This window comes from Cupressus sempervirens, chromosome 9 (genome assembly GCF_028749045.1).
Source record: "Cupressus sempervirens isolate cs-2001-9-10 chromosome 9, ASM2874904v1, whole genome shotgun sequence".
NCBI classification, from domain to species: Eukaryota; Viridiplantae; Streptophyta; class Pinopsida; order Cupressales; family Cupressaceae; genus Cupressus; species Cupressus sempervirens.
The window spans coordinates 800,972,297-800,984,798 of NC_143126.1; positions in this window are offsets into that span (position 1 = coordinate 800,972,297).

Consider the following 12,502-nt stretch of genomic DNA (forward strand, 5'->3'; position numbering starts at 1 on the left):
GAGGCTTCCAGGGTAACTCATTGTAAGTTGGATTAATAAGTGATAACATTCACACCTAATACTAACTGAATGAACCTAAAAAGATAAGTGTTTTGTTCTCGCCCATGCCTTGAGCGCTTGTACAGGCTAGGATGGGAGTAGTGAGACACATGGTTGTGACCTTGCATTTCGTAGTATGCCTCATCAATATGAGAGGATACTAGTGGCCGCATGAAATCAGTATGGACCCATGGAGTTTAGCTCTGAAATTGAAATGAAGAATGAAATCAAATTCTGCCCTTTTTGGCAAAAATTTTGACATAAATGCTTGGTACGAAGGAAGCTAAGATGATAGAGTGTTTGTCAGGCTATCATTCATTTTCTCGGTAGAAGCTTGCAATTTGGTGGTCGAACAAAAACTTTTAGCCACTCCCGACCTAGTTCGGTAAGGTCTTCAACTTACTTTCCTCGGTAGATGCAACTTGGAAAAATATATGCTTTCTTTGATCTTTATGTATCTAGAATACTGATTTGATAATTTTTCTTTCTTGGATTCAAAACTGCTCTAGCTATAGCTTGATGATACAGTTCTAAATCCTTTATGAATCTAATTGGAAATGATGGAGTCACCCACTTCTTGAGTGACATTGCCATCACTTGAACTATCCTACTTGGTAGATTTTGGAATCCACTGTTGCCTCATTTTCTTCTGAATGTTTTCAGCTTTAGCTTTCTTTTCATCTTCAACTCTTCCTATATTCATGCAGTTTTTAGCTATATGACCAAGTTCAATGTATGTGTAACATCTTACTGTTGTGTCTCTTTTCCTCAAGTGATGCCTTGAGCAGTCTTTGCCAATGTGTCCATATTCTCCACAATAATGACATCTGCACCAAGTATTGTAATCCCATCCAAAGATTTCTTTAACAAGTTGTTCAACTAAGGTTAGCTAAAACATAAGTGAACAAAACATTACTGAGTTGGCCCAATAGTAAATAAATTGGGTTAACTAAACTGACTTAGTGACCTTCTGATCCTTGGCATCCACTACATTACTTGGCATCATCATGCACTCGGTAGAAGTGAAGGCTTAGTCCATACTAATCACCTGACGTAGTTCTAAACTTGATAACCATTGAAGACTTGGTGGATATAGTATCACTCGATAAAAACTAAATCCTTCATTTACCTTCCTTTCACTCAGTAAACATTATAATTTCATTACTCAGTAAGCACTGTGCTTGCATCACTTGGTAGACACTGTGCTTCCATCACTTGGTAGGCATTGTGCTTTCATCACACGATAGACACTACAAAGCTAGGTGAACACTATAAGCTCAGTAAACACTGCTAGATTGTACATTCACTCGGTAGTTGTACTTAGCTTGGTTAACACTAGAATGCTCGGTGTGAACTGCAAAGATCGGTGTAAACTACTTAAGTGATGAATGTACAAGGTAACCACTGAATGCTCAGTGTACATTGTAGATTAAGTGATGAGCTTGGTAGTTATACTAGTATAGATAAGTGTTATCACTAATGGTAATAATAACTTAATGCCAACACTTTTATCTCGAAAATGGTTATAAATGTCTACAACCTTAGATTTAAATCTTTGAGTAGCTCAATTCATTAGCTTTTTATTTGACTCCATACTTCCATCATTCACTTGATTAGCTATATTTACAAGTTGGTTAATGATCAGTACATCATCTTCAAAATTTTGAATTTCAAAAGCATCAACAAAAACATGCTTTACATCATATAGTACTTGCTTCTACTTAAGCACTCTTCTTAATTATTCATGTCTCTTCTTATTTTCTAAAACTTCTTGCAACAAAATTGTTTTCTCCAAGGTGAGATGTGCCAGGTCTAATTATGGAATCTTAATTATTTCATCCAAACTAATATCTATTGAAGTATCTTTTATTACTTTTCTCTTTATGCTAGGTGAGGGAGTGTTTCTACTCACCATTACCTTGAGAGTTGGTGAAGGGGTGTTACCACTCAGTCTTGATGGTGCATCTATGATTGAGACAACAATATTTGCACTCAGGTCAACTTCATTTTATTATTTTCCTTCCTTAATGTGAGGTGTTGAAACAATCTTATTATTTATACATGTTTCCTTTTCTTCACCATCTACCTCTATATCTATGAGCATTGACTACTCAACCTCTAGAGTGTCAAGGATGTTGGCATGTATAGGAGACATGCTTACTTGTGGACTAGATGCACCTAAGCTCTCTCCATTATTGTAATCATCTTTGATGTTTACATTGTATATCTCTTATGTCTTTATTGTTAACCCAAAAATTATTTTCCAAAGAAACTCATCTTGTTGTTGTATAACTTCCTCTTTATTCTATAGTAACAAAAATATTTTGTACTTAGGAACAAATCTGATCCTATATTATTCCCACAATGTGTCTTGTTTCTCCTATGACAGATTAGTCATAACTCTTACTAATATGTCAGTTCTTATCTTTTTCTTCTCTACTTCTATTTTTTTTCATCTCCTTTCTAGTCTATCAAATAAATCTTTGGGTATCCTTTTCTCAATTTTTCTAGGATATAGTTTTTTATTTACAATCATGTCTACCATAGCCTCCTCAATTTTATTTCTATCATCATTATCTAGTGCATCATACTTGAAATATTTAAAGCTAGATAATTCTATATATCTTCTCAAGTTTTCACAAAACTCTTCAAAAGTAATTGTTTGTCCAATAGGTGGTCCTATGACCAATCTCCTTCTTTGGGTTTTGGAGGCACTAAAATTTGTAGCTTCTGCTACCTTCTTCTTTTTCAACTACTCAGCACTAGTAGTTACCCTGGTCCTTGACCTATTTGGTGGTGGAGGAGAGATGAGTGTCACTACTGACTTATTCTTTGATCCTTGAGCCTTCTTGCTTAGTGGCATGACAACAACTAGGAACTTTCCCTTGTCACCTTCTTCTTCTTCATCATTCTCATCACCATTGTCTTGTTCTTCATCTTCACCAAGACCTTATGTCAATTTTAATGGTTATTTTCCCTTGCCTGTGGTGCTCAATTTAGCTTCAAGATCTTCAATCATTTTCTTCCTTTTCTTCTCCTTGGAAAATATCTTGATATTCATAATAATTATTACTTTGGATTCTTCACTTTTTCCAAAAGGTTCAACCTTAGCATCTATCTCTTGTTTAGATAGTGTGAAAATGTTTGCACTCGCTACATCATTATCAATCTCATAGTCCAAACTTTGTAACCAAGCCTTCCTTAGCTTCATTTCCTATACAAAAGTGTTGTCTATATCTACAACCAAAAATATCTCACTGTAATATTTTGTGACCAACTCTTCATGTATCCCAATTCTCCTTTTCATCATTTTCTTGAATCATCAAAATAAGCATTCATTACATTCTCAAAATTTTCTCCTAATTGAGTAATATACTGATTTATCTATGTTATCACTAATTTGTCTTTCTCCCATACAACATCATCAATACTAGGGAAATAATTCTATATATAAAAGAAAATACACATAATGATGGAACCAAACTTACACATTGAATTATTTTTTTTTCTTATAGATGTCAAATTTTGTGCAAGCTATAGTCTTTGTAGCTTAGAAAGATCATACTCATGATCTTTGGTTGCAATCTTCCATGCCTGATCCACATCCATAAAAGACACATTGTTCAATCTACTAGATTGATAGAATTTGTGAGCTATAATGCTCACTACAAATTCAATTAGTGCATCAAAAATGTTTGTAATGGATAGAACACATCCATTCCACTCAGCTCCTATGTTTTCCTCAATTTCTTCTTGACTTAAGGTTCGCATGGTTTTCTTCTTGTCTAGGTTTGGATAGCATGCAACCCTATGAATAATTTTCTTGGTGATCTTTACTAGTCCATTCTATAGCCACTATTTCATGGCATAGATTTTTCTCAAAACAAATTTAATCTATTCAACCTTCAAATTTTTCAAGAATTCTAGGGCACAAATTAACCCTTTTCTCTCAGTAATTTGAAATTTCTCCTTCAAGATTCCTTCATTGTATAGCTTCTCATAAGCTTCTTTGATTTTATAATCTTGTACTTCTCCAACGTGACACATATAAAAACTTTTGACATCATGGATCATAATGATTATAGGTGGTATCAAGGATAGTGCACCCATTAAGTCTCCATTCATAGAAATCTCTAGAATAGCATGCAACTTTGTGGTGGAGGACAAGTGTCACTCTTCACCAGTTGGATTCTACTAACCTATTGACTCATTCTAGTGGTTGATGAAATTTCCATAACTATAGTTAGGATTTGAAATTCTTTCTTCTCTAGATACTTGACATAGTTCAGATCTTCACTTGTTCAAGCTTCTTGATCAAATCACTCTTGAAATCTTTGCTCATTGCTAAAATTTCCAAATCACTTTGTGCACTCAAAAATATAAATGACAAGTGTCACTCTTCACCAGTTGGATTCTACTAACCTCTTGACTCATTCTAGTGGTTGATGAAATTTCCAAAATTGTACTTAGGATTTGAAATTCTTTCTTCTCTAGATACTTGACATAGTTCAGATCTTCACTTGTTCAAGCTTCTTGATCAAATCGTTCTTGAAATCTTTGCTTGTTGCTAAAATTTCCAAATCACTTTGTGCACTCAAAAATATAAATTTAATCTATGTAATTATAGTGTCTTCAAAGTTTTTTATATACCTTCTTTTGATTAATTTAGGGTCTCCGTTAATGTTGTGTTCTTAGGTGAGTGGAAGTTAGTTGTCTTAGTCAATGTTGATACCTTTAAACTAGGTCTTTGTATTATACCTTGGTCTCTTCCATATTACTTAGTCTCTATCATTCTATTTGGTCTATATCATTCCTCTTCTAAAGTACTTGGTCTATGTTCCAATGCTCAATCAACATAGACAATTTTTACTGACACTTGGCAACCTTTTACAAATTTGTTCTTATGCATCTTCACATATGTAGATATGAATGTTTGGCACATTTTTGTGTAAGGAATTGATGTATCGTATATCACTTCCCCATTGGATTTGGTGACCTAAACTCCATTGCTCCATTATTTCTATCTTTTTCTTTTCTTTTCCATTTTTGTTTCATTTCATTTTTAATTTTCTCAATTTCCACTTTGCCTTTGTCATTTTTTGATTTGTTGAATGTACTCAAGTTTTACAATTCTTGCTTTGATGTCCAAAATTATGACTTTTCATAGTTATAGAAATATCCTACAAATTTAGGTGTAGTAGTTGCATTCCTCAATCTTGATCTACACTCATGTATTTGATGTCCTTGTTTCTTGAAATAAAAATAGTAAAAAAATAAACTTAGGTTTAGAATTTTTCATACTATGTTTGCTTCAATAGATATTTGTAGTATAGCCAAGATGGCATGTTGGTTTGGCCTTTGACTTTGTATTCCTTAGTTCTCCATTCCTAGATGATTCTCCTCTCTCAGTGCATAAATGTCCCGATTCATTAGAATAGCTTGATGAATTCATAAGTTCATCAAAGCACTTCATTGCCTTTATAGGTTTGTCAAATTTCTTTGTAGATTTTTTCTTAGCTTTTAGTTCAATCCTTAGTATGTCCTTCTACAATCTAAGATTTGCAATTTCCACATCATTTTGATTCAATTAGTGATTTGCAAGCATTAGTTGATTTATCATGTCCAATTATTTTTTTATGATATTTTGCACATCTAATATCCTTTCTTCAAGTCTAGTAATCATTACCCTTTTTCCTTCTTCATTAGTCCTATCTTCTTTAGGTTTCTTCTTTTGTTCAATCATTTCACATAGTCTTACTAATTGGATTTTATGTTCTCTTTTTAGTCCTCTTATTTTTTTATTCATGAGTTTTTTCTTGTCAAGTATATTTGTAGATGCTTTGTCATTTAGATTGATTGGTTCAAACAATCCTTTAGTCTCAACTTCTTTATATGAAAATTCTTTTATATGAATGGAAATTTCCCTTCTCCTTTTTAGGGAATCCTTCAGATCTTTTGTTTTCTTCTCAAGTTTTTGTAGTATGAGTTGGATGTCAATCACCTAATTATCAATAACTTTGTCCAGTTTGAAAGCCTCCACCTCCAAGATCTAATCTCCAAATGATTGAGCTTATCTTAGAGAACCAATGCTTTGATACAAATTGTTGATTAATGGATGTATAAAAAAGATATTGGGGGGGTGAATTAAAATCTTAAACAATTAAAATTTTCACCAATTCACACACATATATCAGTAAACTTATGCATGTAAAACTTGTAATATAAATTTTTTGTAACATATAAGTTTGATCAATCACATACATGAAATGAAACACATAACATAATATTTGCTACCCAGAAACCCTCCAAGGTGAAGATAAAACTAGGGTAGGGATGACATGCACAAATCTTTACTACTAAAATAATAAAGTTACCTAGTTAAGGTTACAATGTTTGATCATAATATATGGTCTACCCTATGAGGGTTCTTCCCTGTTAAAAGCTTTGGGAAACTTCTAGGTATCACCTTGTTAGAGGATTTAACACTTACAAAAAAGTAAGGACTCTACTAGGAGATTTATAAAGATATGTTAAGACCACTCTATTAAGAGATTTACCTTGATTCAAGTTGGTTGAAAGTGATTCAGTACCTCACTCTCAGTTTTCTTTGTAAGTTGATTTTGATTCTTCTCCTTGCTAACTGATCCTCTCCTCTAATCTGATATTACTTGTCTTTCCTTTCACTTCATTGCCATGACTAGGCCACTTGTTCTATTAGATGATAATAGAATCCTTCACTAACTTTTGTTCTCAATCCTTCACTTTACTCCTTGTTTACATGCATACACTTTTGTACTCTTTCTCTTACTTTGCACATGAATCTCTCACACTCTCTATGATCTAGGTTAAGATCTTCTCTATTTAAAGAGTTTTGTAAAGATTTTTCTAGATTCTTCCATAATAGCCTTTCCATCTAAATTTTTGATTATACAACATAGGGATCTATGATCCAAATTACTTAAATGTTCCTTCCAAGTTAGCTTGGAAATGTGTTACCTCTAATTCTATTCCATTCCTAAATTTTATGTAAACTCTACATTGCTCGATCTTTACTATTTCTTGATGCTCGACATTGTTTTTTCTTGGCTTTCATTACTCTTAAGATGCTCAACATTTATTATGCTCAGCACACACTATGTAACTTGAAACTTTCTCAGTCACTTATGAGCTTGACTTAGATTGAAATACTTGGTGATCATACTCTTACTTGGCTCTTATAGAGCTTGGTACATACTTTATTATATACATGAATCATCCTATATAGAGTAGCTTGATTGTAGTGATGATTGTCTTACTCTACCTTGTAAATTACTAAGTGGTCAACAATAATAGATAACAATGGTTAGAGATACCAACATACTAATCATCTTACCATTCTTATCCTTGATAATACATGTATTCTCTATAAAATTTAATTGATATCCCTTGTCAACCAACTCTCCAACACTTAGAATATTATGTTTTGGTCCATCAAAAAAACAAACATCATCAGTATTAGTTTACCATCAAGAGTTATAGATCCTATTCCCTATATATGAAAAGATTCATTATTCCTAAATCTAACAATTCCTCCATCACAACTATTAAACTCAACAAGTCTACTCATATCACTAGTCATATGATGTGAACAACCACTATCTATGATCCAATCATCTTTCCTCTCAACTTGTGACACTAGGGCTCTTTCTCATAACTCTTTCTTCTAGTTCATCATCATTATTTATATACAAACATTTTAGGCTTTCTATACTTGAAATTCTTTTTCTAGTTCTTCACTCTTTTAGGAAATTTAGAAGCATAATAACCAAATTTAGCACAAGTCAAAAATCAAATATTTTCTTACCATATGATTCTACTCTCATAAGCAGGAAAAATCCTTCTTCAATCTTTTTGTCTTCTTAAAATCTTGATCTACTATTGCTAGCATAACCTCCACCGGTGCTTGCACTCCTAGATAAGGTAGGTCAAACACTTAGTGTGCTAAAGGTAGTCTTTAATCTAGGAAAATCTCTAGACTATCTCAAACTTGTGTGCTAAAGGTAGTCTTTAATCTAGGAAAATCTCTAGACTATCTCAAACTTATTTTTGTTACTTCCATTCTTCCAAGATGAGTCTCTCTAGATTACTTCTCAGTACAAGGTATCATTTTCTCAATCATCTGTTCTATGTTCTTGAATGGTGGTGTCAAAGTTTTCAACATTTTCCATGTGATATCATCTTCTTCTTTTCTTCCTTCACAAGCCTTCATTCTTGCAACAAATTTTTATATTCTTCCAATATAAATTATTATAGATTCATCTTCCATCATTTTATCTTCTTGAAATAGACATGTCCAATTATGTAGTCTAATCCTTTAGCATGTTTATCACCTTCAAAAGTAGATTCCAAATCTTTCCAAATTTCACAAGATAGCCTCAAAGATTCTACCTAACTGTACTTCTCTCGCAAGCATATTACACACGAAAAAATCTCTTTCAAATTTACTACATTCTTTAGCCTTGTTTTCTTCAACTATGGTCTTCCCATTCTTAGTGATCAACCAATATCTTGGACCAAAAAATGTATCTTCATCTTCTCTTTCCATCCATCATAGTTAACTCCATCAAACTTGTTGGAAGTACAATAGGGAAAGTACACTCTGAAGGGGGGTAGTGGGGTGAATTAGTCCTTCAAAACTTTAACCATAAAATCATTCACCACACATCCATCTCACAATTTGAATGTAAACTAAAATAGCTAGCTAAACATATCCATCCATAGTATGAAAGAAAATAACATTCAACACATATATGACATAAGATATTTGGTAACCTAGAAACTCTCCAATGAGAAGGTAAAATTGGGGTGGGAATGACACCCACAAATCTTCACTACTATAACTATAAAGTATATCTAATGAAGGTTACAATGTTTGATCATAAACTATGATCTACCCTATTAAAGGCTTACAAGATTGTTATATCTTACTCTATTAAAGTGTTTCAACACCTTGTTAGAAGTGTGTTTGATTAAAGGACTTAAAACTTAAAATGAAGTAAGCACCCTATTAAAGGATTTAAAATAGTCTAGTAGGACTACTGTATTAAGAGATTTAACTAATTTTCCTAGTAGAATATCTCAGCAATGATTTTTTAGTTAGCACTATGCTGCTAGATTAAAAATCACCTCTTTCCTCCTCTCTAATTAGATGTGTCACTTCTTTCCTCTAACTCCTTTCCATTGTTATCCTCTAACTAATTTTTCAATGTATAACTCAATTCACAACTCCTTAGCCACCATGAATGTTATGTTTGTGCATCAAAACTTATCTCTTCACACACTACAATGTTTAAGGTTTTCCTTCCTTAAGAAGACCTAGGTGACTTAGGGTTAGGTATGAATCACTTATTTTGATTCACCCATTTTGCCTCTTAATCCTTCCCTTTAACTAATTGGTTTCATGTACTACATAGACATCGTCAATATAGATTCATCCTTAACATCTAGAATCATAAAACAATCCTTAAGTTGGCTCAAAAATGGTTTACATAAAATTTAGTGTCATTACAAACAACTATGTCCAAAACTATTTTACTCGACACTTGAAGTCTTTGATGCTTGACTTCCACTATATCTTCAATGATGTAACTTGATCTCTCAATGACTCGGCATCCATTGATCACTTAGCATCTAAATCACTTGGCATCAACTATTTGCTCAGCACTTACTAGTTACTCAACACATATTGTATATCTCACTCAGCATATACTATCTAAAAACCTATGCTCAGCATAGATTACTTGTTCAACATGAACTAAGTTTTATCTTGTTAATGACTTAAGTGTATTTTCACTCATATGTCAAAACCAATCTAAGATTAACAAAACTTAGGGCTTTATTTTATGAAATGACCTTCCATTGATCTCCTTTATATATTAAGAAAGGACCCGATACACTGATACCAATTCTTAGAAAGTAAATTCCACCAAGATAACTAAGAGGGGGAGGGGGTTAATCAGTTATCTGATCAAAATAACTTTTTTGTTAACCTTATTAATTCATAAACATGTGATCAATAAAAGAAGAAACCATAAGAAGATAACCATACACAATAACACTATATATGGTAACAAGGGAAATCCTTGATCAGAGGAGAAACCCCATTAGGGATGGTACCAACAAAAAAAGTACTATTATATAAGTTCCTTATAAGAGGATGGAGTCAATTAGGAGCCAATTATATACATTTACTACATATCAGTCCCTATTAGGAGACTTTGAATCCCTATGAGGAGATTCCAACCCTATTAGGAGTTGTGCCAACCCTACTAGGAGTTATAGAACCCAGAAGGACCTACTATCCGAACAACTTTGGGGGCAAGACCACCAAACTCATTATCCAACTGGCCTTTATATTACTCCTTTTAGAATATTATGAAATTATTAAATTTCCACTATCACTCTTTTCCAAATGTAATTATTATGCTCATTTATTGTGCCACAACTACACCAAATACTTTCTAGATCTCAGTACCAGATCCACAAACTCTCATCACTATAATCTCTAAGATCTCTTACTCACATATAATTTGCACTTATAATTCATTTTCTTTATTCAACACAACACTTACACACTCTTCAATCATAAGGAAAATAAATTTCCTTTATATCAAATCCTCAAATTAATTTATTGAATTATCCTTGGGGCTTTTTCAAATTACAATTACAATGGGACATCATTAAGACAAAATAATTCTTGTTACATTACATCTTTTCATAATTACATAGCACTATCAAATCATAGTCTTTACAAATCTTTTACACATGTGACCTCAAACTCTACACTCTTACTAATGTCATCATCAGGCTATCTTCTACCTCTATCCAAATTTTCATAACCATATTCTATCATTATTAGGAAATATAACCCAATTACTAGAAACCACTTCTTAGAAACTTCATATGTAAACTATCTTTTATAAATCTCAAATAACTATTAACAATATTTAAATTTATGCATTAATCTTAGCCATAGCATCAAGATACTTTGTATAACATTTACTTAACTTCTCTTAACTTCATCTTCAATCCTTGAATCATACAGTCTCTATCTTTGTCTGCTTATATAGATAGTATTCACTAAATAACTATTATGTTGACATCATTTAAAAACACAATCATGAATGCAACATGTAACCATTGTAACAATATCACAAGTGCTCCAATAATACTAGGATACATCCCCATAGGAATATCATCAACAATCATGCTAAAAGGATCTAGATTATAGAGTATTATAATGAAAGTAACTCTTGTAAGTATTTGGTTCTTGTAATTTTTTTAAATTCTATTTTTTATGTTGTGTGTTTGTGTTGATAAGGGAAGTATCCTTTATCAAGTTTTACTAGAGAAATATTTCCTCAATTTTTAAAATAGACTATCAATTATAAGGAATTTTTCACTAGGACTATGGTAATGGGTTTGAGAGATAAGGGTAGAAAATGCCTCCACACAGTAATTTTGATGGAAGAATTTTATGTGTGATAGAAGAGGGTTTAGATCCCTCCAGAGGATAGTGTAAGCATTGTAAGAGTAACTTTTTTTAGAGGAGACAACATTATAGAGAGAGAGAGAGAGATGAATATAAGGAGGAATTTTGGGAATAAGTTAAAGTTGAAAAAAAGGTACAAGAAGTAGTAAGACATTATGAGTACTCAAATTTATTAGTTGCCACATGTCTTCACCTATCATTGAATCTTCCTGACATAGCTCTTGCGTGTCATAGGAATCCGTCATAACCATTCTAGCGATGATCTCCTTATACACAATTCAAGATACCAACACATCAACATTATTTGCAAGAAATACATTTTACAAAACAAATAATAAGAATAGGAATTATCCAAGGTTGAGACACCTTATTCCTAACATTCTCCCACTTGTCAAACACCTTGTAAGAGCAATAGGAACATAACAGGAATTAACCACTAGAGGCCAAAAGGCCCATAGACTTTGAACACCATCTAAACTTCTCAATGCCCACTAGTTTCATTAATGCATCTGCAACATTCTTCATAGTATCTACCTTCTCCAAATTTACCTTTCCATCTTCCACCATATCTCTCACAAAGTGAAACTGCACATCAATGTGCTTCTTTTTGGCATGGAAAGTTGGATTCTTCACAAGGAAAATAGTGCTCTGACTGTCACACCAAATAGTAATCTGTTCTACATCAACACCAACATCAGAACACAATCTCTTAAGACAAATGGATTCCTTACAAGCATGAGTAGAAGCCATGTACTCAGCTTCTGTAGTGGACAAATCAACCACAAGTTGTTGCTTGCTCATCCATCTAATGGCACCACCAAACATAGTGAACACATAAGCACTGGTGAATCTCCTACAGTCAATATCACCTGCCCAATCTGAATCCACAAACCCACAAATACAAATTGAATACAAAAATCTAGAAGAGTTAAC